This window comes from Silene latifolia, chromosome 2 (genome assembly GCF_048544455.1).
Source record: "Silene latifolia isolate original U9 population chromosome 2, ASM4854445v1, whole genome shotgun sequence".
In the NCBI taxonomy this organism is placed as follows: Eukaryota; Viridiplantae; Streptophyta; class Magnoliopsida; order Caryophyllales; family Caryophyllaceae; genus Silene; species Silene latifolia.
This window is the reverse complement of record NC_133527.1, coordinates 85,703,212-85,730,640: the sequence shown is the minus strand read 5'-3', so window position 1 is coordinate 85,730,640 and position 27,429 is coordinate 85,703,212. Positions and strand designations below refer to the sequence as shown.

Genomic DNA, 27,429 nt, shown 5'->3' with positions numbered 1-27,429 from the left:
TTCAAGATTCAGTCATCTGTAAGACTCTAGCCAATTACACTACAAGAAAAAGGCCTATTTGCAACGGACCAATCCGTTGCGAAATAACCCTAATCCGTTGCTTATATACAGTTTGCAACGGATATCCGTTGCAAACTGGTGCGTTGCTTATATGGCGTTGCAAATGAAAAAATATGCAACGGATCGGCGTTGCTAATTTTTATGCAACGGACGTATATTATTTGCAACGAATGATCCGTTGCTTAAATGAGGTCCACGTGGCACCTGTTTGGTCAATTATGAGACGGATTTCCGTTGCAAAAAAAATGTTTTCCGTTGCATAGTAGAGGGAAAAGTCAACAAATTGACTTTTTAAATTAATGGATAGCCGTCACAAAACCTGTAATTTCTGTTGCAAACACAAATGCATTGACTTTTTTAATTAATGGATAGCTGTCACAAAACCTGTAATTTCCGTTACAAACACAAATGGGAGATTCAAGCATTCCTGCATCCATTTTCTTTCATTTCGTTACGATATCAAACAATTAAACAATAAACTTTAAAGAAGCCAACAATATAGAAACTTGGAATTGTTCATTTAGCAAATTTAAAAGAGTACATACATTGAAAACATCCTCAAAAAAAATTCATACGTAATTTGCTAAGCAATTTCGTTGTCTAGCTATTATGGAGTAATCTAGCTAATTAGTTGGGATTGATGTCGAGTTGCCACTTCCACCATCATCATTGAAGTCGTCTCGATTTTGGAACTGGTTGCTATCACAATTTGGGTCAAAGTCAGACCCAAACTCTGCTTGTAGAAACGCCTCCATTCTTTGTACTTTGTCTTCGAGCACTTTGTTGCGGAGCTCAGTTTCAACATTCTTGCTCACAAGTCGAGGTAGTATTCCGGGCGAATAATCCTGGTCGATATTGTTGGACTCTCTACTTCCAAGTGAGCCGAGCGTTCAAAGTAATGCTCGCGTGCGGCTCGTACCAAAAACTAACCCTTTCTTATTAAAGCCGCATTTTTCAAGGTAGATTTTATCTTTATTGATATCCGTTTCACCTTGAGATTGAAGGGCACTAATTTCTGCCTCAATAGATACCTGGAACATAACGGATAACTGAATCAGTTAAGACAATCCAACCTCATCATGTCCAGTCCTTATTCTGAAGGCGGGGCTCTATATGCTCTAGGTTTAATGAACACTAATCATGGGGAGGGCATCAAACATGGTAACTTATAATGATAAATTTGTTACTTACTAATTTCTCCATCACTAGTAGAGAATTCATTCGGCCCATGGTATGCGTTCCTAAAGCTTTTCCACCTTCTGCATTTGATTTGCGATTGGCCTCTGCTTGAGCTGATTTTTTTTTCCTTCTTCTTGATTGTCTATCAAATAGCAATTCAGCATGGAGTGCATCACCCATCCATTTAATTTGCTTCTTTACGGCCCGACAAACCTCTTGTGTATTTCGACAAAACGTTCAAGATGACAGATACTTGTCCAGCCTGAATTCAAAACGAAAGTGCACACATAAGTCATTAGCACATCAAAATCACAGTCACCAACATACTCTCAGGAAAAAAACATAATTATGAAAATCATGGTTTCAACTATCTAATGTTGAGTATGAGTAGAATATGGTTCCAAACCCCAAAATATAAAAGCGATTAGTTTTTGGACTTCTACACATGGATCTCTATTACGAATTGACCTTTTTGTCGGATATCAATTGCCTTCATCATCGCGCTTTTCTCTATGAAATTGGCCCAATTTCTGAACTTTCAATTAAAAAAATGAAATAAATAAATTATTTCTTTTTCGGTTGCAAGCTCTTATCTTTCTCATGTCGCCTTATACAAATTTGAGATCGAACTCGCTTTAGTTAATTGAGATGTCCGGATGTGGATTTGAAAAACTTAGTTCCTCGGAGATAAAGTCTACAGATTGTATTATTCATATTTTTTCACCGATTTGAAAAGCGCGGTGATGACAATCATAGAATTGGACTTTGCGAAAATCATTTGAAGAACAACGAACCTTAGCAAATTCGCAACTATGGGTTTTAAGAGTGGTAATGAAAGGTATTACAAAAATCTCAATTCAAAATTAAGGTGGTAACAACCATAGACTGGTTAATTGAGACAAACTATGAAACATACCAGGGGAATTGTACAATGAAATTTAATCGCCATCTCACGAACCGCACTTTTCAATTCGTCCCAAATCTTTCATGTTTTAGTCTGTACTCTGTAGCAAATTATAGGAATTGAAGCAAAATTAACCATAAGAAGAAAACAATAACGAAACTAACCATAAATTAGCGATTCTCTCTATCAAACCCATGTTTATTGAAAAAAAAAAAAGCAAAAAAGAAACATAAGAAGTGTAATGCAATCAACTTGAAACTCAATCGTCCTACCATTAGGTTCGTCCTTAATCTTAATATCCTTGGATGTAGATAACCATAAATAATAATAAACAAACAATGCTAAACAAACAAACAATCGATTGAATTACTGTCTTCACATGCAACAAACAAACAATGCTAAAATAATAATAGTAATCCGTATCAATTAATCAAAAGACATGGAAATGAATAGCGAGATAGTCATACCTACAAAATCATCAATCGATTGAATTACTAATTAGTCTTTCATTAATTTAATGGTGTATTTGAACTCTCGGTGATAACTGCATCAATGCGAATCAAAATTGTCTTCTGCCCATGAAAACAGATTTGAGTATAAATTTTTGTGTGAAGGTGGAGAAATGAATGACGGCTAAAGAATATGGATTGGATCAGTGCTCAGAGTTCTAGGTTTTCTATTAAGGAGTATTTCGTAGGTGGGCGGGAAAATAGTCAAGCACTGATTTACACGTGTCCTGAAAGATATTTAGTGGTTTTTGTTTTATAATTAGGGTTTTTATATATATAGATATATAGATATATAGATATAGATAAAACTAGTTTTTAATAAAGAGGGAAAATGGAAATAAAACCCGCGCATGATGGTTTATTGGGAATTGTAGGAGTTTAACCAATATGCAACGGATAGGCATTACAAAATTCGTTGCATAAATTAACCAGCTTTAAATTTATTAGGCGGGAAAATAGATATGACGCATATCCGTTGCAAATTTTCATTAAGCCGTTACATAATTTAATATCCGTTGCAAATTTTCATTTAGCCGTTGCATAATTTAATATCCGTTGCAAATATAATAATATTTGTTGCAAGTAATACTTAGCAACGGCTTATACAGTTCGTTGCAATTAGTCCGTTGCAAATCAGCCTTTTTCTTGTAGTGTTAAAAGACCACCGCGCGAGCAACCGAGCTACTCACCATCCGTCACCAATTCACCATCCCAGAACCACCACCACCGCTATCAATCACCGCCGGCCACCACTTACCCAGAACCATCCGCCCGAGCATCTGCTTCTACCCACGACCTCCGAGTATCTATCTGACTCCCCACCACCGTTCACAACATCTGACCACGTGGGTGATGGCTATCGGAACTCGGAAGTGAATTCGGCCACCCTTCGCAACACTTGATTTCGCTTCCTGATCGAATTACATATCTTCATATGATTGAGAAATTTCAAGTGTTTGATTGTTATTGTAGACTAAAATTGATCGAGATCTTCAATTACTTCAATAATTTGATGCCCTTTGTGATTATTTCTTCAAAATTTAAGAGTAAACTGTAAATATGGCATGATTGTAGAAAATAAAACGCAAAAGGGAGATGACGAAACAGAATTTTTATCAGGGAATGGAGTGAGTAACAGATTAGAAATAGAGGACGAAGGCTGTGATAAGTGTGTTTATTAGGAGTGAATGAAAAAGACAAACGCGTTTTTTTAATGTCAGGCTTTGTCCTTTTTGTTTTTACGAATCTGAGCCGTTTATTTTCTTTTATTCAATGGTTGAGATTTTCCAAACTCATAACTCACCATAAGAATCAAACTCACGAGATCCCGCCTCTATATATATATATATATATATATATATATATATATATATATATAGTCAAGATCCGGTGAGAACGACTACTCGGTGAGAACGATTTATAACCATTAGATTAAATATAATCCAACGGCGGATACAACAAGTGAAAATATTAAAACTCTGATCATTATACAATTCCCCCTCTCCCTATCCATTTCTCTCTCTCTCTAACTTTCCCTTTTCTTTCAAAACGCGAGAACAGGATACCAGAAAAAGACGCGGAAACAAGAAAATGACGGCGGAAATTCAACGAAATTGATTCAGAAAATTGATCGAAAACGATGTGAGTTTGTTTATTGTTCAAACTTTATACACAATTCATGTATATATCATCAATTTATACTGATTTGATCAACGAAACTATTACACAGAATCTCTCGAAATTGATGTGATTGTGTTTATTGTTCATCTTTACTACATATAATTCATGTATCTATCATCAATTTTTAGCGATTTGATTTTTTTTCTTTTGCTAGGGATATAATGGAAATTGAAATTGCACAGACCCAATTGTTCCTACTGATTATATGAATGATATCGAAAGTATGTCGGCTGACTTACATATGTACGTACTTTAACTCGTCTTCTAACTTATAGGTAATTTAATCGTTTTTGATTTATCTTGTTTTTTTTTTCTCGTACTAATTCATTGCTATGTTAATCCTCTTTTGATTTAGCTTTGTTAGTGCAATCGATTCACCTTATTAGAGTTTTTATTTGATACACGTATCTAGTAGTAAAATCGATGTATATGGCAGTGTTTATCATTTCATAAGATACTGAATCGATATGTCGTGTTTAACAGTGGTCAATTGTTTGAAGATTGGTGTTAACTTTTTTTTCAAATTCTTGTTTGGGTTTAACGTCTTCCAATTTAGCTATTGTGTTAGTGCAATCGTTTTTCATTTTTGATTAGTGTATCTAGTGATATAATTGTTGAGAATAGGTGTTGAGAAAATTAGACGATGAATAAGCACTGATGATTCTCATATTTAATTAGTGTATCTGGTAATATAATTGATGTGTATAAGTTTTACGACAAAATTAGACGATGTATAAGCATTGCCTTTTTTCGTATTTGATTTGTGTATATATTGATATAATTGTTGTGTTTCAGTTTTCAGAAAAACAAAATGATGAAATAAGTACTGTCTTTTTTCGTATTTGATATGTGTATCTATTAATATAATATGTGTACCTATTAATATAATTGCTCATCTGTACCTCTAGTGCGGGAAAGTTCAGATGATGGATTATTTCAAGCTGTATTTTTAAAATAAGAAACTGGTGTGAGTCAGAGGATGGGATGTCTAGTTTCACTATTGCACAGCTTTGTGTATATTAGAGTTAAAGTTTAAAAGGTTTTCTCGACTCTCCAGTATGGTTTTAAGACCTTTTTAAGTATTTTTGTGTTTTAATGTAACCAAATTTCGTCGATTTCATATTATACTGATATGCATCCGTTTTACCTAACACTTGTGAAATTGTCAGTTTTAATTTCATTTTAATGTTAATTATGGTCCATCAATATATCTTTTTATTTTTCTAATGGCATTGACTAGAATTAGTCAGTAAATTTGACTCATCTAGACGTGTTTTTGGTTACATAATTTGAGGTATGTTTATTGTTTATATACTTGTATTTATGTAACTAATTAGTTTTGCACCTTACCGGCTTAGATGGTTGAAGGCTTGAAGGATGAAAGGGATAAAGATTATTGTCACAAGGATATAAGATTTTGAGTGATGGCACAAGGATTGAAGATTTTCAAGATTTTTAACACAAACAATTTTTTGAAATAAAAATAGCAACTACATAGATTATTCATGTAACTAGATAGTCTAATAGTGTAACTACCAATAATTATGTATGGTAACATAACATTTTTAACCGTTTTTTTGTAGGAGTGTGCTTTGTTGGTGTTATGATTATGCCTAGGTTGAACTATCATCCTGATTCAATGTGTTAGTTGGATATTGCATTTAAATTCAAAAATGTATTCGGTTTAGCGGTGTTCGGGTTGTTTATATATTATAGTTTGAGTTGCTAGACGAAAAAGAAGCTAGCACACATGGAGCATATAACTTGATATGGCTATTACAGTTAGATTTTGGTTAATATAGCAGGGGCAAAGCTTCTCGGCTCGGCGCATATGTCAGACGCTTTGCTTAATTATGTCGAGTATAACCTGATTTTTCCGGAGGTATAAAGAGTATTTGCTCATAATAGTAACGGAACTAGATTACTTTAAACGTATATCTACCATAACTTTGAGAGAGTTGAGATGCCGTGTTGAATTTTCTGATGCTCCTAGACATGTTCACATATATTTGCCATCATTGTAAATTGAGATTTATAAAATGTATTGGACGCTAACAAGTTTGGGTTATATTTTTCATAACGGCATTTGTAAATGGACAAAATTCAATAGCCACAAAAGGGTGGAAGAGTCTGGTTCTTTATTATAGAAACTCAGATCACATCCGCCATAATAAAGATACACAACTATCAGAAATACACCAACAACCTTGATTCAAACCATTACAGATCTAGATATGGGTAGTGTTAACTTTGTCGACGCCATCATATTGGGACTTCCATGCATTAACCATGTCTAGAAACTCCTCGAACCGATCACATGTGTCGCTTCCTCGATTACTACCTCACCTATGGGTAGGCCTTTAGCGAGATGGACATCTTCATCACAATCAGGGAGTTGGTTGTTTAAGAGGGAAAACGTTGATGGATAAGAACTTGAAACAAGCCAGTATGCTAGCTGCCCAGGAATCATCAGGAATCATATATCAGCTCAAAAATTGTAGCTAATCAGATTATTAATGTATCCAACAATCATATATTTGTACCTACATACCTGATGAAATTAATATTGTATATACTGAGGATATTACAATTGTTTGCATCTGGGAGAAATATCCCTACTAGCCAATTAAAGGTTTTGAAAACCAATTATAATGGACCTGGTACCTATGTGCACTCTTTAAGTAGGACGGAAAGGGACATTTAGGGTAAATGTACCTACTAGCCAATTAGACGTACCTAGAATCTATTATAGCGTACCTAGTAGCTAAATAGCTCTTATACCCTAAGACACAAAACCTAAACCTTAGAAAGGAGTGGTGTCAAGATAAGTGATTGGTAGTATATACTCGTAGTTTATTAAATGTCAATTAATGCATGTAAAATAGATTGTTAATGATGAAATACAAAGAGATGGAAGCAATTATTGCGACAACCAATGCAATTTCCAGGAAAATAAAGAAGTACTTAAAATTAGGGTTAAGAGATTAACTAAATGAGCACATATGTCAAATATGAATGTTAATTGTAAATTTGTAATCATAAAAAACACAACTAAATCAGCCAAAACTATGTTTGTTGAATTAAATTAAACGACATATAAACTGAAACTACACCTGTTTAAAACAATAATTTGGGTTTGGGTTTTCTATATGGTATCCTTCAATGTTTTGAAATTCTACATGATAGCCTTTTTTCTGGTATAATATCAGTGGTACCCCTAAGGTCTATTAGCAATATTCATCCGTGACCTCCTTATCTATTCCGTCACTCTTTTCCGTTAAAATGTTGACCTGACTTTTTTAAATAATGTTATTTTCCCTTATTACCCCATATTTAACCCCAAACGCTCTTTCTTCGCCATTATCAAGCTCCAACAAGAACACTTCTCCTCCTCTCTATCACCATTAGGCATTATCACCTTCTTTTAACCTTATATAACTCAGCATGTAACCAAATTCACCTTCTCCACTGATTACATTATGCGTATCCGTTCCCCATAATTCAGCTCTAGTTTCTCCACCAACAATTTCCAACTATTCACCCACCCTATTCAGCAACAGTAATCTCCACCATGGCGGCTTGATAATGGCCACACAAAAAAATATACATATTTCTCCTCTAACAATAATCACAACCATGACAGCAACCCCTTGGCCTTCTTTAACAGTTAACACATTGTCATGTCAAGTTAATCTAGTATTGTGGAAGGCAACATAGATGCCGAATGCCGATTTTATAGATTTTTTGATGGTAGAGTCATTTAATTGGAGAGTTAAGAATTATAAGGATACTTGTCGTCCCACTCCTTGCCATGTTAAGTAAAAGACGGAGCCTCGTGAGCACTTAATTGAATGCCACGTCATGACTTAACTGGGCAAAGTAATGGAAAACCAACCAAGGGTTATGGGTGAGCATTACTAATGGAGTTTAGGGTTATCACATGTGTGTTTAAACAAAGAAGGGTACCATGTAGAATTTTAAAAAACAAGAGGGTACCATGTAGAAAAACCCTTTGTGTTTTAGTTAGGTTTAAAAGACGGCTTTAAATCTTTTAGATCAATATCCTCTCTATTACGTAATAACATTTCCTAAAAGATAAAATTTCTCTCACTTTGAATGATGTTTTTCTTTATTTCACTTTGTAACTGAATGCCTAAGGCAAAGGGATACATGAATAAAGGTAGTCACACAGTTGAGATGACGGAACTACAACATAATTACTCCATTTGATCCTAATATATTAGAGTTGCTGAGTTGACCTCTAACATAGTACTGTTAGATACACATGCTTTTAGTAAGCTGACATGAATCTAGACACTAGTAAATTAACAGAATACACATCATAACACATACCAAATCTAAGACCCATTAAAACGTAACTAGGAGATGATTTAATGTAACTAGAAACCGTTAAAACGTACTCAGTTGCTAAAGGGTTCCTTAAGTGAATAAATTAGTGAATCTCACAGAATGCCACCAAAATACTACTTTTTGTTGAATTTTTATTCTTAGCAACTAACTCGGACGATTCATTTCATTCAGCGTACCGACACTACCAACGACGACAACAACTTACTTTCAAAGGCAACAAGTAACAATAATTGGATAAAGAAACGCCACTAATGCAACCTCACAAATATACATGAAAATCTAACCAATTCAAACAAAATTAATTAAATTGGAATGGGAAATAAAACAATCTGACAGGTTAACCCGCAGTAAATAATCTACAAACATTAAAGTATAAATGAAATGCAAACTGGAGAAATAACAAACTATATGGATAACAGCAAAAAATGAACGAAGTACAAAAATTAGGGTTAAGATAATACCTAATTGATCACATAGGTCGAGCGATGTACTTTAACTGGAACGAAAACGATAACGCAATCAGGAAAAAAAGCAGTGAATACACCAATAAAATAAAAGTACTTAAGTCGAACAAAATGAAACGGGAAATTAAATTAATCACGACAAGGAAAATATTACCTGATTAACTAATCCTTAATGAAAACGCCAAAAAAATGATCCTGCAAGATCGAGTGATTTAAAGCATTATGAAGAAGTTAAAAAGATACATTTAAGGTTAAAATCATACAATCAGACAAATTGAAGCAAAAAAATTGAGAATGAAGATCAGACAAGCACGATTACTTACAAAAATGAGATACATGGTTCGATTATGGGAGCTAAGATGAAGAAATTGCGCTTAGATGAGCGTCGTTCGTCGTCGTTGTCGCTCGATTAACTGGAATTTTGACGAAAAAATTGAAATAGTGAGATTGAATTTGGGAAATTGAATTGGGGAAATAAAGTAACCAGATGAAGTTTGCGGAAGAAATGAGAGGAGAGAGAAGAAGATTTGGACAACACAAATTCTCATTATAGACGGGCATTATCCGTCTATACGTATAGACGGATACCATTTCCCCTCACAAAATACCCATTTGCCATAAAGTGGAAAGCACATGGGGTGCCCCACCTTGTCCCCCCTACCCATTTCATTAGAAGTATTTACCCGTCTGTTCGCCTCACCCGTCTATACCAAGACCTATTGTTTGGACAAACTAATTTTGTATATACGTAAAATATAAAGTGATTATGATATTGTGTGCATTAGTCGCCGTTCAATTATTTTTAAATCCAATGGTTATAGTTCGTTCTCACGTTCTCACCGAGTGTTCGTTCTCACCGGATCCTAAATATATATATATATATATATATATATATATATATATATATATATATATATATATATATATATATATATATATATATATATATATATATATATATATAAAATTGGGTTGAAATCTTGTGGATGCGCCACGTGGCATTTTAACCTTAATTAGAGTCATTAATTACAACCATTTATTAAATATGAACATAATAAATACTGAATAAATCTCAACAAAGTTTTAATTATAGTTTAATAAATGTTACGGTTTTTATTAAATTATACTCCGTTCCAAATAATTGACGTTTTTATTTTACGAGGCAAGACTTTGAATTCAGTATTACAAAAATACATAGGTTGAAAAATTATAAAAATTACACCATAAATTTCTTTACGAATAGAACTTTAATATGAGTATACATTTCAATATATTTCGTTATATATTTGAGAGATATTGAAAAAAGAATTGAGTGTATCAAAAAGTAAGCATGGCAATTAAAAAAGAACAGAGGGAGTATTATAAGTACGATTATGTGATTCTAAATTTAGTAAAAAAAATATTTTAATAAAAATTCTAAAATGTTAATACATATAAGATTTTATGAGCGCTTAAAAAGTGTGATAACGATCATGTATGTACACAGTGATAGATAGTGCATTTTTATTAAATATTTTATATGTATTTTAAAATACTTTGATGTTAAATCTCAAAAAATTATACTTGACAAAAAGTTTAAACTATTTTATTTATAACTATTATAAGTAAAATCTTAAACACCATTATATATAGTTGTGTAAAAAAAAAACTTGTAATTTTCTTATAAGTATGTTGAACCCTATATATTTGATACATAAGAATCATTCGTTGTACATAAAAGAAAATGAAAAAAAGAAGCATAAAATTATATTCACATCCTTTTGAACAACTATTAATTGATTTGAAAAAATAACATATGGTGAAATTATTTAATTTAAGAACTTAATGTTGATTGTTGTGTTGCTCGAATAAATTTTGTTTTCATTAATATGATATTAATTAAATATTACTAAAATCTATACGGTATATGGGAAAGAGTAAAAGAAATTCAACATAACGAAAAATATAGAAAAAATTTTATGTGACATGTATGTTTTTAACAATAGCAAAAGTTTATATATGTACATACTAAATAGTAGAACATATCACGAACTCAAGTGGGCATAGATAATATGGTAACGAGAATGTATGTGCCATGTGGCATGACATCCATATGACTATTCACCACAAAATTAAAGATATTAGACATTTGCGTGATAAGATACAGGAGAAAGAGGAAAAAGATATACTTATGCTGAAACAAAAATTATTCAAGCTTCATATCAGTTCTGATGACTTATGCTGTATCTGTTTGAATCAACCTGAAACTCATGTGCATCTCTTCACTGAGTGTGTTTACAGTCAACAGATTTTACGGTGATTGGCGGTGGTTGATTCTTGATTTCAAAGTGATCCTTCTATACTTTAAAAGATAGCCAAAGAAGAGGTGGAGTAAGTTGAGAAAGAAAAACCGCACCATTACTATCCTGGCAAAGATGGTATCACATTTGGTTTCAAAGGAATGAAGCTTAGGATTAATGGAAAAGTTCGGAGAGAGAGCTGTTTATGTTTTTAATTTCATTAAGGCTAGCATCTCTCAACGTTTTCATAGTTGTAAACCTCAAGTTATCTCTGATAAAGATACTTGTTGGTTGTCTAGAGTGCAATTAGTATAAGTATATGCACTGAAATATGTATGGTACTAAAAATGTCTTGTAATTGCTGTTCCTCATTGATCAATATAATTTCTTACCTTTTAGCAAAAAAAAAGAGAAAAAAGATAATTTTTTTTCTAATCATTATCATCAAATAATCATTCATACTTATTTATAAAACATTGATCCCGCAGAATAAACTAAGCTTATTACTTATAATAGATTTATACGAAGAGTGTATTTTATTTAAAATTTTTGAAGTTAAACCAAAAAAACTAATATTTGAAAAACATTAACCTATTTCTATTAATAACTAAAAATATAAAATGTCATATATCAATTCTAATATTTTTCTTCAATAATAATAATAAAAATAATCAAACAAGCCGCGCGAAGCACGGGATGCTACCTAGTTATCCTCTAAAGTTGTACATGGATCAAATATGTGACTACTTACATGATAAAACAAACAATAAGTCGGATGGTGGGGTTACTATGCATTCAAAAATGAGATTATTTGACCCGTCTACATCTTTAGATGGATGTGTCTACAATGAGACTAATTGTTTGGGGTTGTTTGGTTGAAATGAGAATTTGCAAAATTGTTTGGTTTGTTTATGTAGGAGTTGAATTTCACGGGAATTTTTAAGGGTTTTTTTTTTCATCTGTACTCCTGAAATTTTTACCTTTCCTAGTTGTACTCATGCGTTTGACAGAATACTAATTTACACCCCTAAGCTTCATTAGTTGTGTTACCAAACGTGATTAAAACACCATGAACCGCCTATTTTGACTGTTGAGTGCCAACATGGAACTAGTTGGCTACCAACATGAAAGCTTACATGACATTGACATATATACTCCCTCAAACCCTCAAATGTTATACCTACCTCCACCCATACCTGCCTTCACCCAACAACCATACTATCATCGACATCCCCACCCCAGCCACCATTGTTCTCGTTCTAACCACCACCATCGCTCTCCGATCAAACCTATCACTCTCTCTTCTCCGATCTGACTTGAGATACTCGCTCAGTCAGCCCACCTTAGTCACTATTTTTCGGCCATCATCTCACCCGCAAATTAGTCTTCTCCCCGCCACAAATCGCCAGTGCCAAATCGAACCATGGTCAGTGAGTTCTTAACCCATATTAAGCATCATCGGTCAGTCTTAATTATATGTGGTGATATAGAATTCGTAGCTTTGAATGAACGAATCTACAATTTGTAAATTCTCAGCGGAATCATTAATTTTATTGTTGTTGTATCGTGAGGATTGCTATTGTGCTTACATGAGTATAGTATAAACAGAACCGAAAACTAGGGATAGGATAGTGGATCTCGCTCTAACCTCGCAAGGTTATAAGTCAATCTACTATAACTCAGTCTTGCAAGGTTGAATTGAAACTAATCTTGCATGATTAATCAGATTTGTTCGCAAACAGAAAACAATTTTATTGTTGTATTCCAACGTGTAAAATAAGGCTACAATCAGACCTTATTTATACTAACGACATCCTACTCTTACTTGAATAATAAGAAACTTCCTAAGTTCCTAAACTAACTAGGAAACATTATTTAATAATAATAACTACTAAAACCAGAGTAGAAACCTAATAAAATTAGGATTAGGAAAATACTTAAATCTCCTAAACTTATTCTAAAACAGTAAAGTAATCTAAAATATTAATCCTACACAGCTTAGAAAAACCGTGTTGCTAGCTCGGCTTAGGAGTGTTTCTAGCTCGGCCTAGGAAATACTAGCTAATACTCCTACACGGCTTTGAAATCCGCGTTTGTCAGCCTTGGAGTACGTGCTATTCAGCTCCGTTGCCTTCGTCCTCTTTGTTCCATAATGCTCTCGCATTATACTCCCCTTCTTAAAAAAAAAGAATCGATCCGATTCTTGGACCAACGACCTGATCAAATATGAACCTCGCAAATTTTAATGCAAGATCGGTGATGAACATTGGCAATGAACTTGGATCATCTTTCAACTCATCATCTTCTATACAAACTTTAAGCATGTCTATCTTGCTTGATTTCAAACTTCTCTCGTGCTTTCCATGCTTGTGCCAATTCAACTCGTACCTTCCCAGCTTGTGCCTTCCTGTAGACACCTCATTTCTGCACCTCCTGCCAATCACCCAATGATGATTGGGCCGCATGTTTAAATACGCAGAGCGATTTATGACATTTCGTAAGTTCGTCGACACATGATAGCTCAAACAGTCGAGCCAACTTCATGGTCGTCATCTACACACTGATACGGTCGTTTTGACAGTAACTAGAGTTCATTTGGAGTCCGGCTCAAAAACTGCTTCCGTTTTCTAAACCGTCTTAAACCCGAGTCAGAATATTCTTAAATTTTCCGGAGCAATATTCCTAAATTTCATCTATTACCACGAAAATATCTACCTTGCGGAATAAGGAAGCCTACATCTTCCCTAATTCCTAAAACCAACCGCGGAAATCTTCTTGCTGAGGAGGAAACCGCCCAAGAGAAAACGCAGCAGGTACTGCGCCTCTTGGAAAGGTCGCAGTTCCTGCTGTACCTCTTCCTGGGCTGCTTTTTCTCCTGTTTCCGGATTCCTTTCCTAATCCTACTTTTTCCATAATTCTTCCGTGTGATTAGTATAAATAGAGGCCTCCGCCTCACATATTTCTCACGCGAGTGTCCGCCCTTCTCTTCTCCCTTGGCATTCTAAGACCGCGCTCTTGCTTTTTGACACATACATGCTTGATCTATTCAACCACGTAAGCTCAGATCATTCTAAGTACCAGTCACATTTGCATGACTGACCAATTTGACCACTACAGTTTAATCAACTCATTCAATTTGTTCGAAATCCTCTTTAGAGGGCACTTTCATATTACATCGAGTTGAGCAATCACTAATACACAACTTAGTTAATCTCGCTTCGTCAAACATGTAAGTCTGAGGGTGTAAATCCCAATTTTATTTATTGTATTTTATTTTATATTAATTAATGTACGAGTTTATATCACAAGTATGCTTAAAACCGTTTTTAAAACCCTTCTTTCAAATCTATTTTTCAAAACAGCCATGAAAGACGTCCTAGAAGAACCGCATCAACAGATGCGCTTTTTGGAAGGATCACAGCATCTGCTGTGCCTCTTCCAGGGGGTACGTTTCTGCTGCTGCCTTTCTTCTTCTTCCTCGAGTAGCCGTTCTTTCTATTTTCTTTGTTCTCTTTCGTTTTCTTTTCTTCTTTCTTTCAAAATTCTTATATTTTCAGTTTGTAATTTGTTTTCATTAATACTTTTCAATAATTCTGACCTAAATCCCTTATAATCGGTATTTGCGGGTTTTTGTCATTAAATTCGAACCCATGGTCCCGAAGAAAATGGTAATAGTCAAGTCCATGGTCCCGAAGAAAATGGTAATAGTCAAGTCCTAGCCACGCTACTCCATCTTCAGGCTAGTCAAGATGTTGCCTATGCTCGTTTCCAAATCATCGAAAGCCGCATAGTGGCTGTAGAAGCTAGGCTCCCTCCTACGGAGGATCCTATTCCCAACGTCCCATTGAATGACGATCCTCCACCTTTTATAAACGATTCTTCCCTAATCCCCACCGAAGCTGAAAAGCGTCTTCAATACTTAGAAGAGCAACTGATGTACCTCAAAGGGGATGACATTTACAGGGAAAATAACCTAAAGTATGAAGCACTAAATGCCCAACTACCAACCAACTTCAACATGACTGACATTCCGAAATTCAAGGGGCACAAAAACCCTCTAAGCCACATTCGTGCTTTCAAAGATTACATGTCTATCAAGGGCATCAAGCCAGAGATGTTCCTAAGGATATTTCCTTCATCTCTCGATACCATTCCCAAATGGTGATTTTACTCTCTAGACCACAAGAAGATCTCTACTTGGGATGATGCGGCCATCGAGTCACTAAGTAATACGTGGATAATGCCGAAATTCAGGTCAACATCCGCACTCTAGAAGTTCTTACCCAAAATGAAAAGGAAGAGTTCACCGACTTCCTAAGTAGGTGGAGGAAGACTAGTACCCAACTTGTTGAGCGTCCAGACGAGGCCACTCTTATGGAAAAATTCGTGGACAATCTAAGGCCTATCTATCCAAATCACTTGAGATACCAAAACATCAAGTTTTTCAAAGACTTAACAGTATTAGGTACAAGAATCGAAGACGATATTCGCAAAGGGCTCTTGTCCAAAATAGTAGGATACGAATATCAAGGGTCCATATCAACCGGAAGTCGTTCCTACGATTCCACCTATAAGACCGATGATGTCAACCTCGTCTAGTCATCCAAGAAAAACAATACACCAAGAAAGTTCACCAACATCGGTGACACATACAAAAATGCGCTGCAAAGATTGATGAAGCAAGGAATAATCCAACTAATATGACCTACACCTGACCCGGAAATGAAGTCCAAATTTCGGGATGATAATGCTTATTGCGAGTACCACAGGGGCAAGGGACATGACACAGAAATCTGTTATAGGCTGAAGCATGCTCGCCAAGATATGATTGAAGATGGACATTTGCCTATCCCTCCCGCAAGTATGCCTAACAATACAAAGAATCCTCTTGGAATTCTAATGATCTCGGATGAGGAATCCACCTTGTATTGCTCACACCTTATCTCTCTAGTCGAAGATAAGATCAATATGGTCGACCATGGAGAAGCTTACTCTACCATCACACCAACCATTGCAGATTTTGTAGCATTGGCAAGAAATGTAAGTAGACAGGTTGCTAAACTAGAAGATGTCGTGTCATCTTTGCAAAAGTTAAAACTCCCAGCACCAAGAGCCACGCAAATGGCCATCAGCCTATCCTATGAATCTATAATTCAAGAAGTCATCACGGTATTTGACGATTTGGTTCAACAGATTATCAATCTAGAATCTGAAATCCTGTACCCCAAATAACTCAACACTATCAACGGCGTTTGGGCCAACAATGACAAAGATGTCTACCTCAAAGAACATCCCTTGGTCAAAACTTTGGAGGATCTCGACATAGATCACCTAACTCGATCTGGTCGCCCATACCAAAATGTCACTCCAGTGCAAACAAATAATTCAGCTACAAATGGGAATGTCACATCTCCAACAGAAAATAACGAAGATTCAGTCACTAACCACCTAATGAAGCAAGTACAGAAGACAAAGGCTGATCTTTCAGTCTGGCAACTAGTTGCTAGTTCATTTCCAGATCGCCAAGCTTTGCTACAAGCATTAGCTAAACTCAACGTATCACATGATTCTACTCCAGGTGATGTGGTCAACCTAGTCCTCTAGGACTCAATCAAGCTAAGTAACCCAGTTACTTTCTCGGATGAAGACTTGCCACCCTTTGGTGTCACTCACAATCTAGCCTTATACATTATGGTCACATGTCTCAAAAAAAAAATGTGCCCATGACACTAGTGGATGATGGTTCCACAGTCAATGTCATACCATTGAAAACAGCTTACAAGCTAGGCATGAAAAAGTCAGAGTGGACTCCAACTAATCATGGTGTTCGCGCATACGATGGGATGCGACACAAAGTGATAGGTCTCATCACTCTTACTATAGCCACTGGACCAATCGAAAGAAAAGTCAACTTCCAAATAGTAGACATCAAGGCATCCTTTAACATACTTCTAGTAAGGCCATGGATTCACGCTTCCAAAGCTGTGACATCCACGCTTCATCAAAAGATCAAAATTCCTCTAGATGGTCGAATAATGATGATCATTTCGTCACCTATCAAAGCAGTCATCGAAAAGATGTCCAACAATCAGGTCGTGTCGGACCCAGTGCACGAGTTAGGAGGATTTCAAATCATCAACCTTGTGGATAGTGAATTGGCACCTCTATACTTCAACCCCTATTCTAACTTGGTTGTCAACCACATACTCAAATCCCAGGGATATTTCCCAGGAATGCCACTAAACCCTATCTGGAACAACACTTTCCCACCGTTCAAAGAAGGCCATTCCCAAAAGATACCACTAGGGTTGGGATACAAGCCTACTGTATCCGAGGCTTTTGAAATGCTCACTCAAGTCCACGATTGCAAAAATTGAGGAATACAAATACGACCATATCACCCTACGCTGAATGGGTACTTCGTCAAGGAAAGAGACCGTGAATTTTTTCACGGATTTCCTGAACCTTGGATGTTCAAATTAAAGGCAACAAGTTAGCTGGAATCAAAGTATTCCACGATTGCTATTTCATTCCCCAGGAAACATTTCCTACCGTCAAAAATCGTCAGATACCTTGTCTCGATGAACAAGCCGTCAGCCTTTTATTCGGAGAAGATCTATTCGTTAAGGCAGCCCAAGACGAGATTATTACCATGATACTTCGCGATGACCATTTCAATCCCGCAGCACTCATCACGGATGCAAAACCAGCCAATCAGTAGAAAGGGTGGAGAAAGTTAATTAAACGGACCAACAATCAAGGAAGGCTCTTCAAGCTCACAACTGGAGAAAGAGAGATGTTCAAAGGAGAACCAGAAGATGACGAGTTCGAATCTGAGTCAGAGTCGGAGTTAGAAACTGAGTCTAAATCTAGGGAAGTCATTAGAGAGTCTCCTCCTGTTGTCACTCCCCATCCCTTTGTTTCTCCTAATTTAGCATCGTCTAGTAACAGTAGTTCAGGGAATGCCCCAGAAACTGTCCCTTTACCGCCACTGACTACAACGCAGATGACTTCTTTGTTCAGTGTTTCAGCTATTTTCAAACATTCATATGAATAAATCTGATTCTGCTTACTCTTCGTGTTATCTTGATTACAATTGTGTTTATGGCGATACTGGTCGGTATTCCTCTTTGGAGGCTTAGTTTTCGGTACTTGTCGTTAAGAGCACCTAGACCAAAACAATATTTATAACTCCACAAACAACTCTACTATTAGTAAAGAGGCAAGTAAAGGTCGGATCCCAAGGGACGGGAATTGAGATGAGATTTTCAATTGCAACTAGCGGTGTCTAGGGGTGTCACAATTTGGGGTTTGAATAAAAGATCACTAAACTAAATAGCAATGAAAGTAAACAAGCAAAGTGATTAAATAGGGGTGTAAACAATTGATAAAAGGCACTAGGGTGTCATGGGGTCATAGGGGATTCATGGGAATTGATCATACAAACATATTCTCAAATTATAAGCAAGCAATTATTGTTGTGATGGATCGAGTTGGTTTATATCTTACAATCCTAGGAAAGTTTGGGTCCCGGAGCCGAATCGATTAGATTGTACAACACCTACAAGTCGACTTAATCTTCCCTACTCAACTATATGCATGGTCTAATGAGACTCGAGTTGGTTTATGTCTTACAAGTCTCATTGAAAAGATAGGTGATGGGTAAAAAATGCAAGGATTCATAGGCTCGCATTTCATCAAACATAACATGTGCATAAGTTGAGATCACAACAAGCAAGCAAATAAACTATGAAAACATATTAATTTAAGCATGAATCATCCCCAATGTTGGTTTCCCCTAATTACCCATTAACCCTAGTTAAAGAAACTACTCACTCATTATCATGTTGATCATGCTAGCAAGGTTATCAATCATACCAACAAAGTAAAACATGATGAATAAATGATGATAATTAACAATAATTAAAAAGGGATTAAGAGAATTATACCTACTAATGATTCCAATAATAAAGCAAAGAATAATAGAAGTACTCGATGATTGATTGGAAGGTTGTCAATCTCCCAATAATAACCCAAATAATCTTCAATTACCCAAAATGAAAGATGAACAAAAAAGAGATTAAGGAAATGAGATTTGTATTAAGACTTGATTAAAAGTTGATTACAAGATTAAAGAGAGATTAGATTGATATAAACTACACTAAAGATTGATAAGAAGAATATGATTATCTAATTAGACTAATGGGGTATTTATAGTGGGGATTAGGTACACAAATTAGGGTTTACTAAGGGCTTAAATGACGATTAAGTCCTTAAGGAATCGCTCCTCTCAGAAAAATATGCGAGTCTCCTTTTTGCTAGTCTTTCCCGAGGTATGCGTATCCTTCATAGAACAAGTAGAGGACGAAATAGCTGTCACACAATCCGAGCGTCCAGGGCACGGGACGAGCGGATTGTGGGTCTTTTGGACGAGCGGATTTGTGGGGTGGACGGGCGGATTGTGGTGGTTTTGGACGAGCGGCCTTCTGAGGAAGACGCTCGGGTTGCTTGTCTTGGACGGGCGGATTGTGGGCAATCCGCTCGGATTGTAGATCAGCTTCTTCCTTTCTTCCCTTCTTCCTTTCTCTTCATACAATCCTTGAGGACTTCCTCGGGGATGCAAGGATCTTTTCTCATCATTGCCCATCTACTACAATATGTACAAAGGCCTTCTAGTCTTGTCTTCTCTTTGATGCTTGGTCATTGAATTCAATCAAGTTAGCTCCATTTTGCCATGAAAATGCAAGGTTTGCACTCCTTTCCTACCAAGGGATCAAAACCTTAAAGAATATGCAAAACAAAGGACTAAAGACAATAAATGACCCAATATGCACTAAAAAGCATGGGAACAAGGCTAATTCGGGGACTAAATATGCTCAAATAATGGTCACATCAAATATCCCCAAACCGAACCTTTGCTCGTCCCGAGTAAAGAGGTGACAAAGACTAGGATCGTTATTTAAACTAACCTAATAGCATAGCCGATATGAGACAATTAGCGGGTCTCACTCCGCCCCTTCAACTCACAACAAGACAACCATGAGGTAGGATGCCTTCTTCCAAGGCAAGGTGGGTCTTGCCAAAATGACGACACATCCAATCATTAAAGCACATAAAACAAGTAATGAATGCATCTACAAAAATGAACAACCACTTTCCTCATCTAAGTGGCGGAAATTATCTACAAGGGAAGCAATTCAAGGGTACACAATCCTTCATAGATGCAATTTCCTCAAACTACTAAGCCTAGAAGGATACTAATAAATCACCTCCAAGTTGTGTCAAGCTAGGGTACCTTTGTCCTCAATCGTTAAATGCTTTTGTCAAGAATAGACTCCCTATGGTGTTAGAAACACTGGAGGATCGCGGAATTCCCCCTCTTGCCTAGACAAGAAGAAGGGTCGTCCCCTATCTACCATGCACAAAAATGGATACGATGGGTAAAGGGATCGATAGATATTTGAGTTTCATTTGGGAGTTTGCTTTTGTTGTTTGTTTTTCCTCCCAATTTCTTGTGGCATATAATCATTTGAGAACACTTTCTTTTGCCATTTCTTTTGATTTTTGGCATTTCAATACTTGACAACTTTCAACTTTTTGCATTTTTCTTTTGAACATTTTCAAAGTCACCCCATATGTAGTGAGGGTGGCTTATATTTGAAGCATAGGAGTCTATTTTTGCTCCTCTTTTCATTTTGATGCAATTTGCAAACTTTCTTTCACTTTTCATTTCATTTCTTGAACTCAAATCAATTTCTTTTTGTGCCCATTCCCTTTGATGACAAAAATGTGGTAGAACATGGATGATGGATGCATGGTTTCAAGGGTCACCTTGGAATAAACGGTAGCCAAGGAGTTATCACACCACAAGGTACTCTTGACTAGGCCTTAATCCATGGGTCAAAGGATACTAGCATGACACATCCTAGGGTGTTTTACAAGTATTCTAACAAACAAAGTTTTAAGAAGAAAAAGCATCTACTAGGGCCTATATACACTTGTCAAGCTTCCCAAGTAGACGGTTTCGCAAAATTTTCTAACATGCAAACTACATGCCATGATGCAACTAACATATATACATCCTAATGTATATGAGTCTATTAACTAATATGCCATATAATCTAAATGCAAGTCCTACATTCACATTGTTTATACCGCATCAATCAAAATAAAGCCACATAGTCATTAACATAAAGAGGAAAAAGGATATTGGAAAGATCATACCATGCGGTCTTCAACATCCTCATGTCTTAGATGTGGCGTAGTCGATCAATGTGAACAAGGATAGACAAACATAATATATACAAACAATATATACAAGTCTACACTACAAAGGAAATGAACTTGTTTTTGGATTTTCAATTTTTTTGATTTTTTCGAAATTTTTGATTTTTTTTTTGGATTTTTGAATAAAAGTTAAGTTAGAATTTCCCATCCCCACACTAATATGGGCATTGTCCTCAATGGCCAATATGATACGAAATTATGCAAGTATGATGCATGATTTCTATACTAAATGCAAGCTACACTAATCTACACTACATGATGCATGGGTTTTTGTTTATGACGGAGAGCGTAATTTAGATTACCTCCCGTTGCGTATGCATGTACTTCCCCAAATCGAGATAGACATTATTTCTAATGTCTTAAATTTTGGGGTAGTTTATGCACACAAGATGCAATGTATGAAACTATATATTGTCATTTTGGATTTTTCAAATGGGAACAATAAAAAGAACACCTCAATGGGGCCGAGGTGTTAGTCCTCATCATGTTTCTAGGACTCTCCAAACTATGATCAAGATAAAAATAAAGAAATCAAAGAAAGAAGTAGACAAACCTCAAGAGGGTAGGAGCCTCCAAAGTTTGCTAGTCCTCCACCATATCATCATTATCATCATTTTCCTCCATAGAAGCGGACTCATCTCCACTCTCATCTTCACTTCCTTGATCTTGCTTACTTCCTTCATCATCTTCATTACCCTCTTCTTCTTCATCTACCTCTTCATCAACACCCTCATCATCAACATTCTCATCTTCACCCGGTCTTTCACCCCTAGATGTGCTTGGAAAGAAGACTTCCCTATCCGCCCAACTAGGCAAAGGACATGAAGGATCAAGTAGTCCTTGCCTAGCTAAATGAAGGAGGGGTGGATATTGGGCCAAGTATGCATCTACTCGATCATTATAAGCTTGTTTGTGCATCTCTTGCATGAGGAGAGTCATGTAGTCATTTCCCACTTCAACATCTTTGGGTTTGAACTCTTGATATTTGAATGGATAGGGTGGTGTGACAATGGAGGAGGAGGGCTCTTCAATCTCGCCCCTTTGTTGACGGATGATGTACTCGGCGCCCTTGGAGAGTGGAAGAAGGTTGTTTGTTCGATGCGCACTTAATCGGCATATCTTGGAAGGCAAAGTGAAAGATCTAGCATCATTGGTTAGCCACCCATAGTTGGTGTCAAGAGAGTTATGCTTGACCCATTTGTACTTGTAAATCATGGCATCCATGTCAATGAGATGACCCCCTTTGATCGCCACATAGGTGTTATCCTTGTTGAAATTTGCGTCAAAGTGCTTGGCCAAGAGAGTAACTAGACCTCCATTTACAATATGAGCGGTGCCTTCCTTGCCACAATCAACATTAAGCCATGTTTCCATCAAAAGCCTTAGAGCATTGTAAGGCTTAGTGAATTCCCTTCCGACATTTAAGGCCGACTCAAGTAGAACACAATCGAGCTTTGTAAAGTGATTAGTGCATTTTCTCGCTATTATAGTATTCCCGATGACCTTGTGCCACACTCTAATGCCCGGATGGTGGACTAATAGAGCGCGACAAGCATGAAAGCTCACAAATTTCTTCCCGGAAATCGCCTCCCAAAGAGGAGCGGGGTCATACTTTTCGGGCATCTTGTGATAATATGGTGTATCACTAAGGCCTAATGCTTTACTAAAAATATCAAAGGTGATGCGCCTATTCATATTGGCAAGGCGAAACTCGATGTATTCTCTAGTCTCTACCTTAGTCACTTTCAATGAACTTAAGAATTCCAAGGTAAGAGAAGGGTATGTCAATTCTCTTGTAGTAAACAATTTTCCCAACCCCATGGCTTCAAAGAAGGCTTTTGTTTGTTCAAGGACACCCAATTTGTTCAAGGCATCTTCACAAATGAATTTGGTGGGCAAAATGGCTTTTTTAGCATACTTGGAAAATGTATCACTATGGGAGTTAGAAATGAAAATTACCTCCGGATAGTTGGGTAATTGAGCGATTTCCGGAGTTGTTGTTGTTGTTGCTTCCAAGGGAGGATCTTGTTGTTGTTGAACTTCCAAGTTTGCACTAGAAACCACCATAGCCATTGAAGCTTTCTTTGCTTGAAGGCTTTGTTGCCTTTTCGAAAGCGTCTTTGCCTTGAGTGCCTTTGTTTCTCCTTTTGTTCTTGCCATTGTTGATTATACCAAGAAAAGATTGAAAATCTTCAATTTCTAATTATACCCAAATCGATTTAAGATGAAAGGATTTATCTTTGTATTTCAAAAATCGACTCAAAGGTTGAAGATTTTGGTGCTTGGATTGATTATTGTTGCAAAAGGAGTGATTAATTGTTGTTGTAAGGAACTTTGGATTTGATTTTGTTGAATTTGGTTGAGGAAATTTTGTTTTTGGTGATGGAGAGGATAAAGGTTTTGGGGTTTATGGGTAGTGTTTGAATGAATGAATGGAATGAATGTGGGAAGGGGTATGTAAAACACCCGAAAAATTCAAAACTGTAGGGGGAAGACGAGCGGATTCCCTTCGGGACGCTCGGATTCTGCTCAATTTGGCTTCAGGAAAACTCGCCTAAAGACGAGCGTCTTTCAGTGAAGACGAGCGGATTCTGCAATTCAGGACAAGCGACTTTCCTCAAAGACGAGCGGATTCTCTTACATGAACTTTGCTAAATCTGGACTGGCAAAAAGACGAGCGTCTTCTCAGCTGGGACGCTCAGATTCTCTAACAGACCAATTTTTTTGATTTTGCAGCTCTTTTGGACGGACGGATTCTTCCACAGACGCTCGGATTCCTATAAGACGAGCGGATTACCCAGAAGACGCTCGAATTCCACCTAGTCTACCCGGATTCAGGACCATCCGTGCACTTGCATATCCCGTGTCATTTTCATTCTTCAAATCCCGTGTTCTTCATTGTAGGGGCACTACAAAGGCATGAATAGCCTAGGCAATTGCTATCCCCACACTAAGTTAAAGCACTACATATCAATAAAATCATTAGTCCCTCCCTCACTTCTCTCAAAAATGATGAATATCTTGATCAAGGCACAAAAATCCAAAGATGACAAAAATGCAATGTAAGAATTAAAATGCAAGTTAGGGAGTTAAAAATATTTACAAATGGTGGTTTGGAGAGGACTCCACCAAACTCTCATCCTTAGTGAGATGTCATGGGGGCATGTTCAAGGTGTTGTTGATGTTACTCAACACCTTGAAGAAGTAGTCAAAAGCTTGTTTGTTATCATGATAAAGATCCTCAATAGATCTTTGCACTTGTTGTCCTTCATGTTGGTCTTGATCGATAGCATTATCAATGTAGGGATTGAAAATCCCTTCAAACTCATCGTCCCAAAGACCACAAACTTCGTCTACTTGATCATTAAAAATCTCTTGAGTTGATGGAGACAACTCTCCTCCTTTCTTGTTTTGGCCAATGAGGCCATCCTCTTCACTTGTCATGGGTGAGCTTTTCAAGCTCTCTTTGTTACAATTCACTTGCTCTTTTGATGGAGCATCATCAACTTTCTTTTTCCATTGGAATTACGACTTCTTCCTCTCATCCTTCCGGCTATAATGATCAACCATAAAACATGGTTCATGCAAACGGGGAGCTCTCATGGTCTTGTCAAGATTGAAAGTTATGCTCTCATCCCCCACTTCTAGAGTGAGCTCTCCATGCTTCACAGCTATCACCGCACCCGCGGTGTACAAGAAAGGTCTACCTAGAATGATTGGAATATTGGAGTCTTCTTCCATGTCAACAATGACAAAGTCCACCGGGATGAAAAATTTCCCAACTCTTACGGGAACATCTTCCCATATCCCTAATGGTGTCTTCGTCGATCTATCGGCCATTTGGAGTGTGATATTTGTACATTTAAGCTCTCCCATCCCTAACCTTTTACTCACCGAATACGGTATAACACTCACACTAGCCCCTAGATCACATAGGGCTTTGTTGATCATTGTGTCGCCAATGGTACACGGTATTGAGAAGCTTCCTGGATCTTTTAAGTTTCGGAGGTGAACTCCCTTGAAGGATTGCACTACTCACCTTATTGAAGGCGATAGTCTCAAGCTTACGGATCGACTTCTTTTTCGTAAGAATGTCTTTCATGTACTTTGCATAGGCCGGCACGTGATTGATTAATTCCGTGAAAGGAATCGAGACATCCAAATTCTTCACAATTTCCATAAATTTTCCAAGTTGGTCATCAAATTTGGGCTTGGCTTGATGACTTGGAAAAGGAAGTCTAATCACAATGAGTTCCTTCTCCTTGGCCTTGTCTTCACTTTTCTTTGAAACTTCTTCTTTTGATGGTTCTCCATCCTTGGAGTTTTGCACAACTTCTTCTTTGTCACTAGCTTCCACCACTTCATCCTCAACTTGCTTCTTTGGTGCTTCATACCTCGTACCACTCCTCAAGTGAATGGCACTAACCATTTCATGTCTCGGGGAATTACTTTGAGGTGGTAATTGCCCCTTTTGGCTTTGTGAGCTTGAAGATGCTAGTTGAGTCAATTGGGTTTCCAACATTTTGGTGTGGGCTAGGATGTTGTTGATGGTGATTTCCTTTGCTTGACTATCCTTTTGCATTTGAGTGAAAAACTCTTGTTGATTCTTTTGCATTTGGAGGACCGCTTTTTGAACATCAAAACCCTGGTCATTTTGTTGATTGTATGGAGCTTGATTTTGGTAACCTTGGTTTTGGTTGTAAAAGGGTCTTTTATGTTGGTTTCTCATGGGAGGTGAGGTGTATGTTGGTTGAGGGTTTTGAACATTTTGGCTTTTGTATGAGAGATTTGGGTGGAATTTGGTGTTTTCATTGTAATAATTTGAATAAGGGGTACCACTCTTGTATGCTTGAAAAGCATTCACTTGTTCATTTGTTCCCCTACATTCACTTTGGTCATGTCCCAAAGTTCAACAATTCTCACATATCCCACTTGGGATTGATGAAGATGCCGTTATGGCATTAATATGATGCTTTGGTGATTTTGAGGCTTCTTCAAGTCTAGCCATAGCTTTTTCGAACTTCAAATTGATGGTATCAATGTGAGCACTAAGTTGAGCACCCAATTGAGTAATAGAGTCCACTTCATGCTTTCCTCCTCTAGTAGCCTTGCGAGGTCTACTATAATGTGAATTATGGACCGCCATTTCCTCAATCTTTTTCCAAGTTTGATTATCGTCAACTTCGGTGAACATACCACTTGATCCCATGTTGAGAATGTTTCTTGAGTCTTCATAAAGACCATTCCAAAATTGTTGTACCAAGAACCACTCGCTAAGTCCATGATGAGGACATGAGCGATAAATTCCTTTGAATCGCTGCCAAGCTTCATACAAGGATTCTTCATCTCTTTGCTTAAAGCCCGTAATTTGAGCTCTTAGCATGTTAGTCTTTTCCGGTGGGTAGAACTTTTTGTAGAAAGCTAGAGCCAATTTCTTCCAAGAGTCAATTCCGAGAGTAGCCTTATCAAGGCCTTTCAACCATTGTTTTGCGGTGCCAATTAGAGAAAAAGGAAATAAGACCCATCGAATTTGGTCTTGAGTTACACCGGTTTGAGAAATCGCATCACAATAGTCACAAAAAGTCTCCATGTAAGAGTGAGGGTCTTCACTAGGCATCCCCCCAAATTGGCTTCTTTCGACTAATTGGATAAATGCGGATTTGGCAATGAAATTTCCGGTTAAGTGTTGTGGTGTG

At 36.8% G+C, this 27,429-nt stretch overlaps 2 long non-coding RNA genes and 1 other non-coding gene across 4 annotated transcripts; 2 read left to right on the top strand and 1 right to left on the bottom strand.

The window, feature by feature from the left end:
* The first annotated feature begins 4,131 nt into the window (after positions 1-4,131).
* Positions 4,132-6,019, top strand: LOC141642830 (uncharacterized). 2 transcript variants are annotated; one of them, XR_012543461.1, is made up of 3 exons: positions 4,132-4,293; positions 4,487-4,607; positions 5,691-6,019. It is a non-coding gene; the product is annotated as an uncharacterized LOC141642830 (long non-coding RNA). The 2 variants fall into 2 exon arrangements; XR_012543462.1 differs by having other exon boundaries at positions 4,133-4,293; positions 4,487-4,575.
* A 357-nt stretch (positions 6,020-6,376) lies between these two features.
* LOC141642829 (uncharacterized) lies at positions 6,377-9,856 on the bottom strand. Its single transcript, XR_012543460.1, has 4 exons — positions 9,491-9,856; positions 9,322-9,362; positions 9,165-9,199; positions 6,377-6,787 (listed from the first exon to the last, which is right to left on the bottom strand). It is a non-coding gene; the product is annotated as an uncharacterized LOC141642829 (long non-coding RNA).
* Positions 9,857-27,009: 17,153 nt separating this feature from the next.
* On the top strand, positions 27,010-27,116 carry LOC141644491 (small nucleolar RNA R71). Its single transcript, XR_012544106.1, has one exon. It is a non-coding gene; the product is annotated as a small nucleolar RNA R71 (small nucleolar RNA).
* The last annotated feature ends 313 nt before the right edge of the window (positions 27,117-27,429 follow it).